A 20,727-nucleotide genomic window follows, 5' to 3' on the forward strand; every position below is an offset into this window, starting at 1 on the left:
CCACCCCAAACCTTTGGAAAAAGGCTGATATTTGTGTCTTTCCAGCAACGTCCAGCGTCCCTGGACGCTGGACTTTCTATGTTGGTTGGAGGTGGGCCTTGCTTAGGTGGGCCACCAAGTGATGAGGGCATGGTACTACATATATAAGGTGGGCCCCACTTATAAATGGGCCGGATAGAATACCTACTTCTTGGTGGGTCCATTCAAGTGGGCCACATAACCTCATCATCATAACACAAAGAAAAATAGAAATAAAAAAAGAAATAGAAGAAAAAGGGAGAGAGATAGAGAGTGAGGCCCGCGTGATGGAGGGACCCCGGCACTATGGGCCCTCCCTTGCACTAAATCATACATCAAGTGGGTCCCATTTCATGTGGCCCATTAAAATTAAATTCAACGGTGGAGATCCCATCTCCACTAAATTAAACGGTCTAGATGACCCTAAATATGCAAGAAAATAAACATCATGATGGGGTCCATGGAGAATGGCCCCATCATGGAATGATCATGGTGATCCAAGTGGGCCATCGGCCACATCTTAGGGTCCAAAGTGAGATCCAACCATTGATCGGTTGGCCTCACTTGGCCCATCTTAAAAATATCAAAATCTACCCTATCAAGGCACCCACCACTTGATCTTCTTGCTCCCTTGGCTTCCTTAGCTCCTTGGGCTTCTCTTTGATGGAGGAAGATGAGAAATGGATGGTTGAGATGAGAGATGAAGGGGTAGGAAAGGTGGGCCTCACAAATGCAATTTTCTCACCATGGGGGACTCATACGTATGGGACTTGCTTATGGGAGAGTAAGGAATGAGAGAGAATGTAAGACCCGTATCCTAGTACGTACCGTTCCGTAGGCTTTCGCGGTCCTCCCGGTCGAATTTCGGTGACTCGCGATGTATAAATAGTAGTGGTGCATGATCCTGAGTTGTATCCCGTATTTTAGAGTCGGTTCGACTCGAGACCTGTACCCTAGTGACCGCGCCGTCGCCGCGGTTCTGATGCCACGTCTCGCGCGCCGAGGCAATTCCCGGGCAAGGAGATGTGGGCCCGCGTTCAGTTCGAGAAAACACCGCACATTTGCAAACTCGAGAAAGATTTCAAATCATGTCCCATCAATCCCACCAATCACACCTCATGTCAAGTACACATCACCCCATCCCCAAGCAACCCCTAAAGTCAACATTCTCTTACATAAAGTACACTCATCACTCACTTCACCCATCACCCCATCACTCACCCATCCCCCTCTCTCTTACAAACCACTCTCTCTCATGTCTCTCTCCCTCATTCTCCAAGCAACCCACGTCCAAGCTTCCATGGGAGAGCTTGTGTGGTCCACTTCCTACCTCCCATCTCCACCATCCAAAGAACATCTCGACCGTTGAAATCGTCCCCTTGGAGCTCTAGATCGTGTTGGCGGAAGAAGGAAGAAGAGATCAAAGGTGGGTGGCCATAACCTTAGATCTTGATTTTTTTTTTTGTAAGGCCCACTTGTGATGGGACCTATTTTCATATTTGTGATTGTAAACAAAGAGGGGCCCATAGTGGCGGGGTCCCTCCACCTCACCGATCTCTCTCCCTCTCTTTTATTTGTGTATGATGGCCCACTTGATGTATGTTCCATGCCTCCAACCAAGTGGACCAAACCAGGGGCCCACGCACGTGGACCCCACCTATCCACGCCGTCCGTGCTAAACAGACTTGGTCGGAAGGAAATCACAAATAACAGCTTAATCCATCGTGGGACCGCCAGCCTGGAAGAGGATTGGCTAGAGCACCACACGTAGCTGCAGCAGCTGCTGCTTTACCATCAACGGGTGTTGGGTGTGTTATGACCCAAAACGTCCATCCGTTTGATCCAGACCGTCCAGCCATCTGGACGTGGTCGTGGACCTCACCTTTTACGAACGTGTTTTATCTGTCCATCCACCTGGCGTTGGAAGCCACCGTGATGCATCCGTTAATACGAGCCGTCCATCTGCCTAGCTTCATGGCAGATGCGCTGACATCCGCAATTCAGGGTCCCACATGAGGTATATACCACATCCAGACCATTCGTCCACTTGCATTAACGTCAGCAAGTTCTTGGGTCTGATCCAGACCGTCCATCAATTTGAACGGGTGAGATCCACCTTAATGAATATGTTTTACATCCACCTCCTACATCTGTTGTGGACGCGGGACCTGCCCCACACGTGTGACACGTGTGGGCAGGTGGGACCCACCTTGATGCATGTATTCTTTATCCCAGCTGCCCCTCTGATGGACGGCCCTGCACCAGCAGCAGCGTGCTGCAGTGCTTGGCGTCAACAAACGGTAGGACCCACTGCTCTATTGACGTCAGCAGGACCGTGGGTCCAAGCATGAGGTATGTGTTTTATCCTAACCGTCCAGATAAGCTGGACGGTGAAGCTCGCTGATATGCATCTGCGGCATTCACCTGCCACGTGTGTAGGGAACACCATGATATATGTTTATCTCCACCGTCCAGCCTATTGGACGGTGGGCACCAGCCATTTAGGTGTCGACTGACGTCAGCAAGATAGGTGGGCCACCTTGGTGTATTTGTGTCTCCTCGCCATCCATCTGCCAAGGACGTGGGCCCCTGATGTATTTGTTGCATCAACACAGTCCGTCTGTGTGGTCAGTGGATGGGGCCCACCTTGATGTGTGCGATCCACATCACAGTCCTGTGGCTGCACATGTGCACCACCGAGATGTACGTTTTGTATCTCACCACCCAATCCCATCCCAGCTCGTGTGGTGCCCACCCCACACGTGCTGTACATGTGGGATGGGACCCACCTTGATATGTGTTTTGGTATTCCAGCCGTCTGTTCGTTCTGGACAGGCGAGACCCACCTTGCTGTATATTTAGTATTCACACCGTCCATTGATGAATACGGTGGGTCCCAGCAGTTGCAAAGCCACTGTGATATTGGCATCAATAGTTCCGTGCGCCACCATGATGATGTGCATCACCCAAGCCGTCCATCAGTTATGGCCAGGGTTGGGCGTTGATGTTTATAATAAATATAATAAAATATAATATAAATAATATAGTTTATATATATATCTGGTAGGCCCCACGTGGGACCCACCTCTGTGTTATGGGCTGGCTGGTGTACGATTACACCAGCTATGCAGCTGCTGTGCACGTCAGCCAGCTATGTGGGCCAGCGTGATGTGCACGCTACATCTGGACCGTCCATCTGTTAGGACAAAAGCAATTATGTGGGTCCATCAAGCTGTCTGACATCAGCAGCTCTGTGGGTCCCACATGCTATATGTGTTCCGTCTACACCGTCCAAAAGGTGGAGCCCACCTGCTGTGTAGTTTTGTGGTCCACACAATGTATGTGTTTCATTTATACCGTCCACGGGACAATGGGACCCACCTTGATGGTGTGCTGTATATCCGCTGTCCCTGGCACGGTGGACACCGCCATGATGTATTTGTTTCATCCACACTGTCCTGATGGTGTTGGATGGTGCTGGACAATAGCTGGGCGATGCTGATTTACATGGACGATATTTGATAATGCTGATATTTCTTGGGCAATGTTTGAATAGTGCTGAGTACTGCCCCACCATGATGCAGTGTTGGGTATGCACCGTCTATGCAGTGGCCCACCTTGATGCTTGAGTCTACCACGCTATCCATCCATATCTTTGGGATGAGGCCCACCTGTGTGTGTGTGTTGTGGGCTGCACCATGATGAATGTATTTCAACCACACGGTCCATCTGTTTTGTTAGACCTTGGGCTGCCCCATTAGGCCCACTTGATATATGAGGCCCGCCTTGATGTATTTTATAGCCTATCCGTGAGGCCCACCTTGATGTAATTGTAGGCCATTGTGATGCTTATGAGACCCATTGGTGCGACCCATTGATGTAGCCCACTTGACGTGTAGGAGGCCCAAGTGCAGGGCCCACCTGTTATGTATATTGGACTCATGTGCAGGACCTACCTGTTGTGTATTCGCAGCCCTTGGTGATGTATTTTAGGCCCGTGTATGCGGCCCACCGTGATGTATGTATTGTATATCTATACCGTCCATTTGTGAGGCCCGCAGTGATGTATTTTAGGCCCGTGTATGCGGCCCACCGTGATGTATGTATTGTATATCTATACCGTCCATTTGTGAGGCCCGCAGTGATGTATTTCTGGCCCATATGATGCGGCCCACGCAATGTACATTGGCCCATTAGTGCGGTCCATATGACACGACCCACTCAATGTATACTGACCCATTGGTGCGGACTATGTGATGCGGCCCGTATAGTGCGGCCCATTTAATGTATATGAGATCCATGTATTGCGGCCCATTGAGATGTATGTGAGGCCCATATGACGAGGCCTGTTGTGATGTAATCATGGCTTATGTGCCAAGGCCCACTGTGATGAGTATTTGGCCCATGAATGTGACCTATAGTGATGTGTATTAGGTCCTTGTATGAGGTCATGGGCCCACGATACGTTTGGCTCTATGTGGACCACTCCTTGGGAGCAATGTTGGTTGAATGTCCACATTGATGGGCAATGATGGTTGAATGTCCACATTGTGACTTTCCCTTAGGCCTTATTAGGTCCATTTTCATCGATTCCGATTGTTGAGGCTGATTGTATAGGCCGATTTCGATTGTCGGGGCCGATTGTATAGGCCGATTCTGATTGTCGAGGCCGATTGTATAGGCCGATTCTGATTGTCGAGGCCGATTGTATAGGCAGATTCTGATTTTCTAGGCCAAGTATCGAGGCTGATTCCGATTGTCGAGGCCGCGTATCGAGACCGATTCCGATTTGTCGAGCCCGATTCCGAGTGTCGGTTACGACTATCGAGGCCCATATGATGTATATGCGATCCGTAATTGAGGCTCATTGTGATGTATTCATGGCCCATAGGCGAGGCCATTGTGATGTATTCGTGGCCTATGGGCAAGGCCCATTGTGATGTGTATTAGGCCCATGATGCATGGCCCGTTTGATGTATTCCAGGCCCATGTGTAGGGCCCACATGTCATGTATTTGAGGCCATGAGTAGGGTCCACCTGTTGTGTATATATGGCCCCTGAGCAAGGCCCATTGTGTTGTATATTAGGCTTTTGCATGAGGCCGTGGGCCCATTATATGTTTGACTATGTGCGGGCCATTCCTTGGGGGCAATGTTGGTTAAATGACCACATTGTCGAGGTCGATTGCTGATGTCGGTTATTGTTACCGATTGTGAGTATGTTACAGCATAGCATCATGATACATGCCACACGCATTATCTGCATGTTTGTTATAAGATGTGGTTGATCATTGCATATGTCATTGAGCATGTTGTTATGAGACTCCCTGATAGGCGGAGGTTATCTCACATGAGCACACGGTATGCGCAGGATTGATGCATGACTGGATTGTATGACTCATGCATCTCGCATTATGATTACTGTACGCCCTAGTGACATCAGGTCCGTAGCCTCCACAGGCATATCGTGGATGGCCAAATGGGACACCGGAAATGTTTGGTTCTAGCATACGGGCGCCATAGATGTCCCTGGGTGAAAATCCCTAAACCTCCGTGGCCAGGAGACGCCCCAATGTCGAGACCGAGTGGATACATGAGCGCCCGAGTGCCGAATACCAGGAGGCCGCGTCTCCCACTGTGTCGTGGTCGGTTGGGAGGGGGTGTGGCCTTACCCGCCCGAGGGTAGGGGGCAATACTAGGCCGAGTTTGACCAGCTCGTGAATGGGTCCGCTATCGACGTGCCGGATAGGTATTGGCAGACTATTGGCCAGGCGGATAGTGAGGTTTCTTACGCTCACCTGGACTGTGCGGCTAGGAGAGCGACAGTGTCATTTGGAGTGTACTAAACCCCGGTGATGATCCCAGAGATAAACTGTACTGATATGTGGATTTAGTGAGCAGGAGTTGCATACTCATTCATGTATTCATTCATTCACTATCCACTCGGGTTGGTGGTGCGCAACTATTTGTTACGTGTGCCTTCGCAATGGCTAGGATTTCGGTTGGGGCGCGCGACTAACCTGAGATCAGGAGTTTACCACATTGAGTCTAACTATCCAAATTTAGGTATGGGACTGGTTTGGATAGAAGTCCCTTGTGATGGACCCCGTAGTCTGCGACACTACGTACTATCATCCCGACTTCACACTCCGCATGGTCATTCCATATGCACCACATATCGCATTACATCCACTGCATATGGCATTTCGGGTTACTGTGTTTATGCATTTATATGATCTAGATACAACTGACGGTATTCGTGGACTCATCAGGATTTGCATATTGCATTGCATCCTCAACATCTTTTATTGTCTTTTTATGTTTCATATCGCATGGCCTTGGTATGGCCGATAGCATTTATGCCTTGCATCACAAAGCTTTGGTACAGCTGATAACATTCACGGACTTACCGCATATTTCCGCATTACTCTGAATTCCTATGATTTATGTTTTTGTTAGTGTTTCTGAAATTGTATGGTTATGGGTTTATCAGTATTTCCGCTTACGCTAATTACTCTGATATTGCTTACTGGGCGCTCATCTTGTGCACACACTTTCACCACCCACTAAGCTTTCTATAAGCTTATGCACGATAGATGCGTGCAGGTGGCGTTAGGTTGCAGCAGCGTTGAGCTTGGAGCGTGCAGTGAATTTCTGGAGCTTTGATTTTTGACATATGTATTTTTCCCTTTCAGCGTTGTATTCAAATGTTTATATTAGTGGATATGTGATGATGATGTTGTCCTTTGGATTTTGGTATACTTGTGGTTATGCTTCTTATGAGACAAATGCAAGTTGGAAAATTCTCCTTGTAGGACCCCAGGATCGGAATTCAGCGCATGCGCGCTGGGAGCTGAGAATGGGGTACTACGGAGGCTGTCGGCACCGGATTCGGTGATCGGGAATTTTGTGAGCCCGGTTTCCGAGTTTGGGGCGTGACAGAGAGACTTGTAAGGGAGAGAGAGAGAGGGAGTGATGGGTGATGGAGTGATGGATGGGAGAGAGGGATGGGAGTGTAAGAACTTTTGACTTTTTTGGCTAAAGGTGTAAGAAAGGGTATGGGTGGTGTAAGAGCTTTTTTGACTTTGGGGGTTGCTTGGGAAAGGGTGAAAGTTGATGTGTACTTGACATGATGGGATTGATTAATTGATGTGACACCTTGTAGAGATTCTCTCGGGATTCGCACGCACGGCGTTTCCTCGCACCGAACGCTGGCCCACAACTCCCAACCAGGGTATCGCCTCGGCGCGCAAGTCGCGGCATCGGAACCGCGGCGACGACGCGGTCGCTAAGGTATAAGCCCTGAGTTGAATCGACTCGGATTGTCGGCACGAGAATCCAGGTCGCGCGCAAATACCGGTTAAGGGTCGAAGGTTGCCGGAATTTGACCGGGAAGACCGCGGAAGCCTATGGAACGGTACGGTCTAGGATACGGGGCTTACATGGGTAGTTGTACTTGGGGATGGGTGTGAGTGATGGGAGTGATGTGTACTTGATTGATGGGATTGATGTGATGTGTCATAGAGATTCTCTCAATTTTTACAACGCGCGACGTTTTCCTCGAACTGAACGCAGGCCCACATCTCCTGGCCCAGGTATCGCCTCGGCCCGTAATACGCTGCATCGGAACCGCGGCGACGGCGCGGTCGCAAGGGTACAAGTTTCAAGTCGATCTGACTCTAGAATACTGGACACGACTCAGGATCGCGCGCAAACGCTGATAACAGATCGCGGGTCGCCAGAATTAGATCGGGAGGACCGCGGAAACTTATGGAACAGTACGGGCTAGGATACGGGCCTCACATGTGGTGTTGAATATGTCTCTAGAGAAAGCTTTCTTCCTCTCATGTGGAATGTCTGAATAGATTATTGCTGCTCATAATATCTATATTATATTCTACTTATGATTATATCACAAGGAATGGAAGTTTCCTCACCTCAAAATTTTCTTCAGTCAATAACACCAAGTCCACAAGCACCTTAAAATAATTGCTCACAGACAGCTAACTTTTTCCATGTGATTACCAATGAGTCATGTTAAATCATAAGGTTACATACATGTATGTTTATTCCACTAACAATGGGGAAATTATACATAGAGAGATGGGATGTCTAGGGAGAAATTTTTGGAGATCAGTTAAGAGATACAATTTTAATTTTAATTTTTTTGAAAAGAAAAAAAAAAGGAAAAAGAAAAGAAATGTCTTATTCTAAAAGATTACCTTATTCACTTACCATAACCAATCAAAAATATAACTTTGGGTCCATATCATAAATAGTTAACATGAAAGATATGTGTATATGTATGTGTGTGTTATATGTGGTTTTTCTTCATTTTGGTTATTATTCCTTTGAATTTTTGAGCTTTGTGATGATTTTGTGGTTTTTAGAGTGATGAATGTTTTTTCTAACACATCTCAGGTACCTTCATAATCAGGTTATGGTTTTTTTCCCCAGTTTCTTGTTTTTACGCGGGCATTTTTTTTATCTTTTGGGCTCCCCCATTTACTGTGTTGTGGGGATTAGAAGAGAGAGTGAACTCACTATTTTGGATATCTTGTGAGATGGTGGTTGCTTAGAGTTTAGCTTATGGTACTTGTGATGTTTTGAAGAACTGGTTGTTGAAAGATATGAGATTGGCAATTTACTATAGCAGTTTGCTACCTCATCTATGACCATGCCTTTGAATGTTAGAGCTGTAGATGCTTTAGATGCTTTGGAGTCTGTGGTTTTAATATTACATGTTTGGTAATGAGTGGATGAGGAGCTGCAAAGGGGCACTATCACTTATTAAGGCTTTGCAGGGAAAGCTTGGGGGACTATAACTTTGGTGCTGCAAGTCAGGCTTGTTGAATTTTATTCTTTCACTATTTGTTTAATCTTACAGTTACTATTGGTTATGCTTGTAGATGTATGGAATACTTGATGATCATTGGTTATGTTGTTCTTGGCTTGTCTTGTTGCCCATGATTGTCTATGTTTTCATGCCACTATATAAGTTCCGTGCCGTCCATTCCTTTCCATGATATGATTGGTCAACTGGTGGCACTTTTCAACTGGTCCTCTAGCAGTGATTTTTCACTACACATTTTCTTGTTTTCAGAAATAAATTTCGGTCAATATTTGATTCTTTCACCGTTTCTATCTTGAGTTCTAATCTATAAAGAATTTCTGCCCTGTCCCTGAAGTGCGGCCGTCACAGCCTGCAGCATCTGCTGTAACTGAGAAGCACTCACGGAAACGGTCGGCTCCGCACCGGTCTCTGGTAGAGGAGCTGCACCCATAGGCTGGGCAGCATGAATCCCTGGTAGAGGAGCGGCATCCTCAGGCTGGGCAGCAGGAATCTCGGGTGGTGGAGCAGGAATCGTAGGTGGTAGTGCGGGAGCCGCAGGTGGTGGAGCCGGAGTCTCAGGTGGTGGTGCGGGAGTCGATCGGGTCACTCTCCTGCGCGCCATGTCCTACAGGAAAGAGCGAAGGTGCCTAATCAACTTTGAAAACTCTCGAAGGCACGCTCGTTATGGGTCGGTAATAAAAGATCGCTAGGCTATCCTAACTTAGGACTTAAATCATTCATAGCAGACATGTAATGTTGTTTTTGGTTATTCCCGAGTTATGCTCTGATACCAACTTCTGTCACGCCCCAAACTCGGAAACCGGGCTCACAAAATTTCCGATCGCCGAATCCGGCGCCGACAGCCTCCGTAGAACCCCATTCTCGGCTCCCAGCGCCCATTCGCCAGGTTCCGATCCTGGGATGCTACAAGGAGGATTTTCAACATCAGTTTGATTCGTAATAAGCATAACCAAAGGCATAACCCACAAACAACAACCAAAAACTCTATCACATTTCCACTATAATCAAAAACTTTACAAGTGCAATGAGCATAAGGGAAAATACAATGAAGATGAACAAAACTCCAAAAATGATCTGCCACGCGCCTAAGCCTCAGCGCTGCTGCGATCCAACGTCACCTGCACGCAACAGTCATGCATAAGCTTATAGAAAGCTTAGAGGGTGGTGAAAGTGTATGCTCAAGGTGGTAATGCAGCTATGCAGTATCAGAGTAATGCGGAACATGCTGATGAATGCCAAGAATCCCATTAGCCTTACCAAGGCCATGCGGTGCAAAGAATGATGTCGGCCATACCAAGGCCATGCAATGCGAAATGCAACTCAAGCATGCAAATCCTCATCTAAGTCCACATATCAATACGGCTCAAAATCTGGAATATCACCGGGGTCTAGTACACTCCAAGCCAGATTGCCGCCCCATCGCGCGCAATAAGGTGAGTGGAAAAGACCTCACTATCCGCCTGCCAATATCGGGCTCGGCTCGTTAATAGCGGACCCATTCCTCGAGCTGGTCAGACTCAGCCTAGCATTGCCCCCTACTCTCGGGCGGGTAAGGCCGCACCCCCTTCCAACCGACCACGACACAGTGGAAAGCGCAACCGTCTGGTAATCGGCACTCAGCGCTCATGCACCCACTCGGTCTAGACGTTGGTGCAACCTCCTGGTACCATAAGGGTTTAGGGACTTTCACCCAGGGATATCTATCGCACCCCATGTAGAATAGTATTTCCGGTATCCAATCCTGCCAACCACGATACGTCTGTGGAGGCTACGGCCCCGATGTCGCTAGGGCGTACAGTAACCATATCACACAATGCGAATGCATGAATCACACTACTCAGTCATGCAGCAATCCTGCGCATATCGTGCGCTCATGTAGGGCAACACCCCCTATATGGGAGCCCCTAAACAATCTGCCCGAAGGCATATGCTATGATCAGTCATTCCTCATATCAAGCATGCGTATGATGCATATGGTCATGAATCATGGAACTAAACATGTTATATAGGATGGATGATGTGCATAACAAAGATGGGCCTAGACGGCCTACACATAACACGTACGAGCCTAACAATGGGCCCTAGGGAAAGTCATAATTCGGACATTTAACCACACTATACTTGCAATGTGGACGTCAAACCACCATTGCTCCCAAGGCATAGCCCTGACGTAAACATCATTACATAAATCATGTTGGGATCGTACATTGCAATGGACCTTAGGTACATCCCATTGGGCCTTAAATACGTCAAATGGGCCATATCATATGGGCCTTATATTCATCAAGTGGGCCACATCATTGGGCCGCACCAATGGGCCCTATGTGCATTGCAATGGGCCATAACCCGTGGGCCTTAGAATGCATTAAATGGGCCTAATCTCATGGGCCTTATGAGCATCAAATGGGTCACCCCAATTGGGCCCCATATGTACATTAAGTGGGCCTCAACCCATTGGCCCCATTACAACTTAATGGGCCTCGACCCATGGGCTCCTAATACATTAAATGGGCCTCGACCCATGGACCTTACATATACATCAAAGTGGGCCTCAATCATGGGCCACAAGCAACTGAGGTGGGCCTTACCTATATATCAAAGTGGGCCTCAATCATGGGCCTCAACATTAGTAAATAAAATATTTATATATATATATATATAATATAGTATATAATATACATATGCATAATACATATAATATTACATGAAATATAATATTATATATATATCTATATATATATACACACACACACACACACACGCATCACAGTGGGCTCCCCGCCATCATCACAGTGGGCCCACACAATCATCACAATGGGCTCCACCGTCCAGGCGGACGGTGGAGATAAAACACTTACATCACTGTGGGCTCCATGTGGGGCCCACCATAATGTTTATATTCCATCCAACCCGTTGATAAGGTCACATGGGCCCAAATGAAGGGTGAAAACAAATTTCACCTTGATCCCAAACTTCTGTGGGCCCAGAAAGGGTTCCAACGGTAGAGTCCAATTCACACTGTTTCCTTTGATGTGGGCCACCCGAGTCTTGGATCAGTCTGATTTTTGGGGTGGGCCCACGTCAGGGGTTGGCCCACCCTATGAACGGATTAGATGGCAAATGAACATCAAGGTGGGGCCCACGGCTACAGCCGTGGTGGCTGTACGTCGGCCAAGCCGCCCGCCCGCTGGAGTGCGCAGGCAGCGCTGCTGCATTGCTGACACAGCAGCAGCAGCTGCGGCTGCTTAGTTTTTTTTTTTTTTTTGATATATCTGAGGTTTTTACCAGTGGGGTCCACATCTAGATGATCTACTCCGTCCAACGGCCTTTCATAGCTCCTGCCAAGCAAAACAAGCCCAATATTGGGCCTGTTTCGGCGTATAGAAACAACAGGGAATGATTCAATGGTGAAAACTACCATTTGCTATGGTATGGCCCGCCCGAAGGTCTGATTGATCCCATCTTTCGGGTCAACGCCTAAAAAGGGCTTGGGAAAGGAATGGATGGTGTGGATTTAATACATACATCAAGGTGGGGCCTACATGAATGGGCCTCCTCCATTAGCTTGAACCAAGCTTTTATTTGTGTTTTCACCAAACGTCCAGCGTCCCTGGACGCTGGACTCTCTGGCCGAGCAAGGTGGGCCTACTCATGAGGGTCACCACTGATGGATGGCGTGGGTACAATACACGCAAAGTGGGCCCCACAGGTAAATGGTTTGGATAACCTACTAACTTCATGGTGGGGTCCATTCAAGTGGGCCACACAATCTCATTAACATCACAAAAATAAAATAAAATAAAACAAAGGAGCGAGAGATAGAAAGTGAGACCGTGTGATGGAGGGACCCCGGCACTATGGGCCCTCCCTTGCACTAAATCATACATCAAGTGGGTCCCATTACATGTGGGCCCATTAAATTAAAATTCAACGGTAGAGATCCCTTCTCCACTAAATTAGACGGTCTAGATGACCCTAAATATACAAGAAAGTAAACATCATGATGGGGTCCATGGAGAATGGCCCCATCATGGAATGATCATGATGATCCAAGTGGGCCATCGGCCACATCTTAGGGTCCAAAGCGAGATCCAAACCATTGATCGGTTGGCCTCACTTGGCCCATCTCAAAAATAGCAAAATCTACCCTATCAAGACACCCACCGCTTGATCTTCTTGCTCCCTTAGCTTCCTTAGCTCCTTGTGCTCCTCTTTGATGGAGGAAGATGAGAAATGGATGGTTGAGATGAGAGATGAAGGGGTGGGAAAGGTGGGCCTCACAAATGCAATTTTCTCATCATGGGAGGACCATACGTATGAATTGTTTTTGCTATGGGAGAGTTTGAATGAGACAGAGACTTGTAAGGGAGAGAGAGAGAGGGAGTGATGGGTGATGGAGTGATGGATGGGAGAGAGAGGGATGGGTGTGTAAGAACTTTATGACTTTTTGGCAAAAGTTGTAAGAGAGGTATGGGTTTGTGTAAGAGCTTTTTGACTTTGGGGGTTGCTTGGGAAAGGGTGAAAGTTGATGTGTACTTGACATGATGGGATTGATTGATGTGACACCTTGTAGAGATTCTCTCGGGATTCGCACGCGCGGCGTTTCCTCGCACCGAACACTGGCCCACAACTCCTGACCAGAGTATCGCATCAGCGCGCGAGTCACGGCATCGGAACCGCGGCGACGACGCGGTCGCTAAGGTACAAGCCCTGGGTTGAGTCGACTCAGGTTGACGGTACGAGAATCTAGGTCGCGCGCAAATACCGGATAAGGGTCGAAGGTTACCGAAATCCGACCGGGAAGACCGCGGAAGCCTATGGAACGGTACGGTCTAGGATACGGGGCTTACACCGATCCTGGGATGCTACAAGGAGGATTTTCAACATCAGTTCTATTCGTAATAAGCATAACTAAAGGCATAACCCACAACAACAACCAAAAACTCCATCACATTTCCACTATAATCAAAAACTTTACAAGTACAATGAGCATAAGGGAAATACAATGATGATAGACCAAAAGCTCCAAAAAGATCAGCCACGCGTCCAAGCCTCCGCGCTGCTGCGATCCAACGTCACCTACACGCAACGGTCGTGCATAAGCTTATAAAAAGCTTAGAGGGTGGTGAAAATGTATGCTTAAGGTGATAATGCAGCTATACAGTATCAGAGTAATGCGGAACATGCTGATGAATGCCAAGAATACCATAGCAGTACCAAGGCCATGCGGTGCAAAGAATGATGTCGGCCATACCAAGGCCATGCAATGCGAAATGCAACTCAAGCATGCAAATCCTCATCTAAGTCCACATATCAATACGGCTCAAAATCTGGAATATCACCGGGGTCTAGTACACTCCAAGCCAGATTGCCGCACCATCGCGCGCAATAAGGTGAGTGGAAAAGACCTCACTATCCGCCTGCCAAAATCGGGCTCGGCTCGTCAATAGCGGACCCATTCCTCGAGCTGGTCAGACTCAGCCTAGCATTGCCCCCTACTCTCATGCGGGTAAGGCCGCACCCCCTTCCAACCGACCACGACACAGTGGAAAGCGCAACCGTCTGGTAATCGGCACTCAACGCTCATGCATCCACTCGGTCTAGACGTTGGAGCAACCTCCTGGTACCATAAGGGTTTAGGGACTTTCACCCAGGGATATCTATCGCACCCCATGTAGAACAGTATTTTCGGTATCCAATCCTGCCAACCACGATACGTCTGTGGAGGCTACGACCCTGATGTCGCTAGGGCGTACAGTAACCATATCACTCAATGCGAATGCATGAATCACACTATCCAGTCATGCAGCAATCCTGCGTGTATCGTGCGCTCATGTAGGGCAACACCCCTGTACGGGGCCCCTAGACAATCTGCCCGAAGGCATATGCTATGATTAGTCATTTCTCATATCAAGCATACGTATGATGCATATGATCATGAATCATGAAACTAAACAGGTTATATAGGATGGATGATAATCATAACAAAGATGGGCCTAGACGGCCTACACATCAGACACACGAGCCTAACAATGGGCCTTAGGGAAAGTCATAATGTGGACATTTAACCACACTATACCTGCAATGTGGACGTCAAACCACCATTGCTCCCAAGGCATAGCCCTGACGTAAACATCATTACATAAATCATGTTGGGACTGCACATTGCAATGAACCTTAGGTACATCCCATTGGCTTTAAATACATCAAATGGGCCAAATCACATGGGCCTTATATTCATTAAGTGGGCCACATCAATGGGCCGCACCAATGGGCCTTATGTTCATTGCAATGGACTATAACCCGTGGGCCTTAGAGTGCATCAAATGGGCCTAATCATATGAGCCTTATATTCATCAAGTGGGCCACATCATTGGGCCACACCAATGGGCCCTATGTGCATTGCAATGGGCCTTAACCCGTGGGCCTTAGAATGCATCAAATGGGCCTACTCACATGGGCCTTATATATCAAATGGCCACATCATTGGGCCACACCAATGGGCCCTATGTGCATTGCAATGGGCCTTAACCCATTGGCCCCATTACATCTTAATGGGCCTCGACCCATTGGCCCCTAATGCATTAAATGGGTCCGGACCCATGGACCTTGCATATACATCAAAGTGGGCCTCAATCCTGGCCCATAAGTGAACTGAAATGGGCCTTCCCCCACCTTTATATTATATATGATATACTATATAATATGTATACATTACATATAACATTATATATAATATAATATTATATATATATGTATATATATATATAAATACACACACGCATGCACCACACACGCACGCACCACACACGCACGCACACGAGGCCCACCGTCCCTGGACGGTGGGGATAAAACACTTACATCACCGCTGGCCCCACCGTCTGCCTGGACGGTGGCCATATAACACATACCTCACTGTGGGCTCCATGTGGGGCCCACCCTAAAGTTTATATTCCATCCCACCCGTTGATAGGGCCACGTAGGCCTAGATGAAGGGTGGACACAAATTTCCACCCTGATCCAAAACTTCTGTGGGCCCAAAAAGAGTTTCAAAGATCGAGGTTTAATCCCACATCAAGCTGGTTTTTGGCGTGGGACCACGTCAGGGGGTGGCCCACCCTATGAACGGTTTAGATAGTATATAAACATCAAGGTGGGGCCCACGGCTACAGCCGTGAGAGGCTGCCCAACCGTCCGTCAGCTGGACGCTGACGCAGGTAGCGGCAGGCGCTGCCTGCTCTCTGACAACGGCAGCAGCATTACTGCTGCCCAAGCCTTTTTTTTTTAAAAAAAAAAAGAGATTTCCTGTGGTTTTTCACAGGTGGGGCCCACGTCCGTTAATCCACTCCGTCTAATGGCCCTCCATGGCTCTAGACAAGCAAAACAAGCCCAATATTGGACCTGTTTCGGTGTATAGAAGCAATATGGGACATTTCAATGGTAAACTCACTGTTTGCCATGTTATGGCCCGCCTGAAAATCTGATCGGTCCCATCTTTGGACTCAACGCCTAAAAATGGCTTGGGAAAGGAATGGATGGTGTGGATTTAATACACACATCAAGGTGGGGCCTACATAAGTGGACCACCCCAAACCTTTGGAAAAAGGCTGATATTTGTGTCTTTCCAGCAACGTCCAGCGTCCCTGGACGCTGGACTTTCTATGTTGGTTGGAGGTGGGCCTTGCTTAGGTGGGCCACCAAGTGATGAGGGCATGGTACTACATATATAAGGTGGGCCCCACTTATAAATGGGCCGGATAGAATACCTACTTCTTGGTGGGTCCATTCAAGTGGGCCACATAACCTCATCATCATAACACAAAGAAAAATAGAAATAAAAAAAGAAATAGAAGAAAAAGGGAGAGAGATAGAGAGTGAGGCCCGCGTGATGGAGGGACCCCGCACTATGGGCCCTCCCTTGCACTAAATCATACATCAAGTGGGTCCCATTTCATGTGGCCCATTAAAATTAAATTCAACGGTGGAGATCCCATCTCCACTAAATTAAACGGTCTAGATGACCCTAAATATGCAAGAAAATAAACATCATGATGGGGTCCATGGAGAATGGCCCCATCATGGAATGATCATGGTGATCCAAGTGGGCCATCGGCCACATCTTAGGGTCCAAAGTGAGATCCAACCATTGATCGGTTGGCCTCACTTGGCCCATCTTAAAAATATCAAAATCTACCCTATCAAGGCACCCACCACTTGATCTTCTTGCTCCCTTGGCTTCCTTAGCTCCTTGGGCTTCTCTTTGATGGAGGAAGATGAGAAATGGATGGTTGAGATGAGAGATGAAGGGGTAGGAAAGGTGGGCCTCACAAATGCAATTTTCTCACCATGGGGGACTCATACGTATGGGACTTGCTTATGGGAGAGTAAGGAATGAGAGAGAGACTTGTAAGGGAGAGAGAGAGAGGGAGTGATGGGTGATGGAGTGATGGATGGGAGAGAGGGATGGGAGTGTAAGAACTTTTGACTTTTTTGGCTAAAGGTGTAAGAAAGGGTATGGGTGGTGTAAGAGCTTTTTTGACTTTGGGGGTTGCTTGGGAAAGGGTGAAAGTTGATGTGTACTTGACATGATGGGATTGATTGATTGATGTGACACCTTGTAGAGATTCTCTCGGGATTCGCACGCACGGCGTTTCCTCGCACCGAACGCTGGCCCACAACTCCCAACCAGGGTATCGCCTCGACGCGCAAGTCGCGGCATCGGAACCGCGGCGACAACGCGGTCGCTAAGGTATAAGTCCTGGGTTGAGTTGACTCGGGTTAACGGCACGAGAATCCAGGTCGCGCGCAAATATCGGATGAGGGTCGAAGGTTACCGGAAAGACCACGGAAGCCTATGGAACGGTACGGTCTAAGATACGGGGCTTACATGGGTAGTTGTACTTGGGGATGGGTGTGAGTGATGGGAGTGATGTGTACTTGATTGATGGGATTGATGTGATGTGTCATAGAGATTCTCTCAATTTTTACAACGCGCGACGTTTTCCTCGAACTGAACGCAGGCCCACATCTCCTGGCCCAGGTATCGCCTCGGCCCGTAATACGCTGCATCGGAACCGCGGCGACGGCGCGGTCGCAAGGGTACAAGTTTCAAGTCGATCTGACTCTAGAATACTGGACACGACTCAGGATCGCGCGCAAACGCTGATAACAGATCGCGGGTCGCCAGAATTAGATCGGGAGGACCGCGGAAACTTATGGAACAGTACGGGCTAGGATACGGGCCTCACATGTGGTGTTGAATATGTCTCTAGAGAAAGCTTTCTTCCTCTCATGTGGAATGTCTGAATAGATTATTGCTACTCATAATATCTATATTATATTCTACTTATGATTATATCACAAGGAATGGAAGTTTCCTCACCTCAAAATTTTCTTCAGTCAATAACACCAAGTCCACAAGCACCTTAAAATAATTGCTCACAGACAGCTAACTTTTTCCATGTGATTACCAATGAGTCATGTTAAATCATAAGGTTACATACATGTATGTTTATTCCACTAACAATGGGGAAATTATACATAGAGAGATGGGATGTCTAGGGAGAAATTTTTGGAGATCAGTTAAGAGATACAATTTTAATTTTAATTTTTTTGAAAAGAAAAAAAAAAGGAAAAAGAAAAGAAATGTCTTATTCTAAAAGATTACCTTATTCACTTACCATAACCAATCAAAAATATAACTTTGGGTCCATATCATAAATAGTTAACATGAAAGATATGTGTATATGTATGTGTGTGTTATATGTGGTTTTTCTTCATTTTGGTTATTATTCCTTTGAATTTTTGAGCTTTGTGATGATTTTGTGGTTTTTAGAGTGATGAATGTTTTTTCTAACACATCTCAGGTACCTTCATAATCAGGTTATGGTTTTTTTCCCCAGTTTCTTGTTTTTACGCGGGCATTTTTTTTATCTTTTGGGCTCCCCCATTTACTGTGTTGTGGGGATTAGAAGAGAGAGTGAACTCACTATTTTGGATATCTTGTGAGATGGTGGTTGCTTAGAGTTTAGCTTATGGTACTTGTGATGTTTTGAAGAACTGGTTGTTGAAAGATATGAGATTGGCAATTTACTATAGCAGTTTGCTACCTCATCTATGACCATGCCTTTGAATGTTAGAGCTGTAGATGCTTTAGATGCTTTGGAGTCTGTGGTTTTAATATTACATGTTTGGTAATGAGTGGATGAGGAGCTGCAAAGGGGCACTATCACTTATTAAGGCTTTGCAGGGAAAGCTTGGGGGACTATAACTTTGGTGCTGCAAGTCAGGCTTGTTGAATTTTATTCTTTCACTATTTGTTTAATCTTACAGTTACTATTGGTTATGCTTGTAGATGTATGGAATACTTGATGATCATTGGTTATGTTGTTCTTGGCTTGTCTTGTTGCCCATGATTGTCTATGTTTTCATGCCACTATATAAGTTCCGTGCCGTCCATTCCTTTCCATGATATGATTGGTCAACTGGTGGCACTTTTCAACTGGTCCTCTAGCAGTGATTTTTCACTACACATTTTCTTGTTTTCAGAAATAAATTTCGGTCAATATTTGATTCTTTCACCGTTTCTATCTTGAGTTCTAATCTATAAAGAATTTCTTCTGAATAGAATAACATATGAAAGATCCATTATTTATTTTTATGATTGATGGGAAGCAGTTTTTTGATGGATGGTTCATTTACCAGTGCTGATGACATTTGCCAAAGCACAATGAATTTTAGATGTGTTTTCCATTGCATGTGACCAGATTTGAAGGTTTAATTGACAATTCAATTTTCTCTTTATAAGTTTGATTCTGAGGGTCGTGCCATGTGCATAATCCTAATATGGTTGAATTTCATTTTCCAGACTACTGCAGAGTGGGAACATCGTAGAGAAAATTTTGTCGAAGAGCTAGATTTTGTTATTGCAGACTTGGTATAGCTCTTTTTCATGATTAGAGTGTTGTGAACATTGTTCTTTCTTCTCATATTATTTTTCCTTGGAATGTTGAATATTAATACCAATCAGTACTATATGACTGCTACGGTTAACCTTATTTTTTAATTCGAATTTTGAACTATTTATAACTTCGAAGTAATTCACTATATCATGAATTAGTTGGATGCATGATGCTAGGTAAAAGTATACAAGCAACATATTGGATTATCTAAAGAGATTATTCCTTAGTAACATCCAAGAGTAGAATACTGTTTTTTATTTGTCGGTGCAATACATCTGTTTTATTTGAGTGTACTTCCATAACTTGGTGGGAAGGTTAGCTAAAAAAAGAAAAAAAGAAGAAGAACATGTTGCTAGCCCTCAGAGAAAAGAACATCTGGTCAGGAGAACAGTGCATACTTTATGTGCAAGGTGTAATGAAGACTTATCAACAAGTTCATTCTGATTTCCTATCACTTCATGGGACAAACTAACAAAAGACTTTATCTGTGATGCAGTCATAAGAAGCTTAATGCTCATCTCTAACTAGTCCATATAAGAATATCAACAATTTTTATTTTTATTTTTAAAACAAAAAAGATTGGTTTTGTCAGTTGGTAGATTTACTTGGCTAACCTTAGATTGAATTTCACTTCTAGCACTTTATTTCTTTGGTTGAATGTCATATCATCTCATTCATTAGATTGGTTTTGCTCTGATCTTTCAATCATTCTCTAATTTAATTTTCAATATCTTGCTAACCTTCATTTGTTTTTAGAAATAGCCATTTTATGCATTAGATTGGTTGAATGTCATATCACCTCTTTCATTAGATTGGTTGAATGTCATACTCCTGTATTTATATTTTTTACTCTTTTTTTTCTGAAATTTTGGGATATTTATAGATTTGTTTTAAT

The 20,727-nt window shown here is 46.1% G+C and overlaps 1 long non-coding RNA gene across 2 annotated transcripts in view; it reads left to right on the forward strand.

Annotated features, from left to right (window-relative positions):
• The window catches only part of LOC131253343 (uncharacterized), a 52,410-nt gene extending 32,043 nt beyond the window's left edge, over window positions 1-20,367 (forward strand). For both annotated transcript variants that reach the window (XR_009175095.1, XR_009175096.1), the window contains exon 3: window positions 19,739-20,367. This is a non-coding gene — a long non-coding RNA (uncharacterized LOC131253343). The remainder of the gene's footprint in view (window positions 1-19,738) is intronic.
• The last annotated feature ends 360 nt before the right edge of the window (window positions 20,368-20,727 follow it).

This window comes from Magnolia sinica, chromosome 8 (assembly GCF_029962835.1).
Source record: "Magnolia sinica isolate HGM2019 chromosome 8, MsV1, whole genome shotgun sequence".
Classification (NCBI taxonomy): Eukaryota; Viridiplantae; Streptophyta; class Magnoliopsida; order Magnoliales; family Magnoliaceae; genus Magnolia; species Magnolia sinica.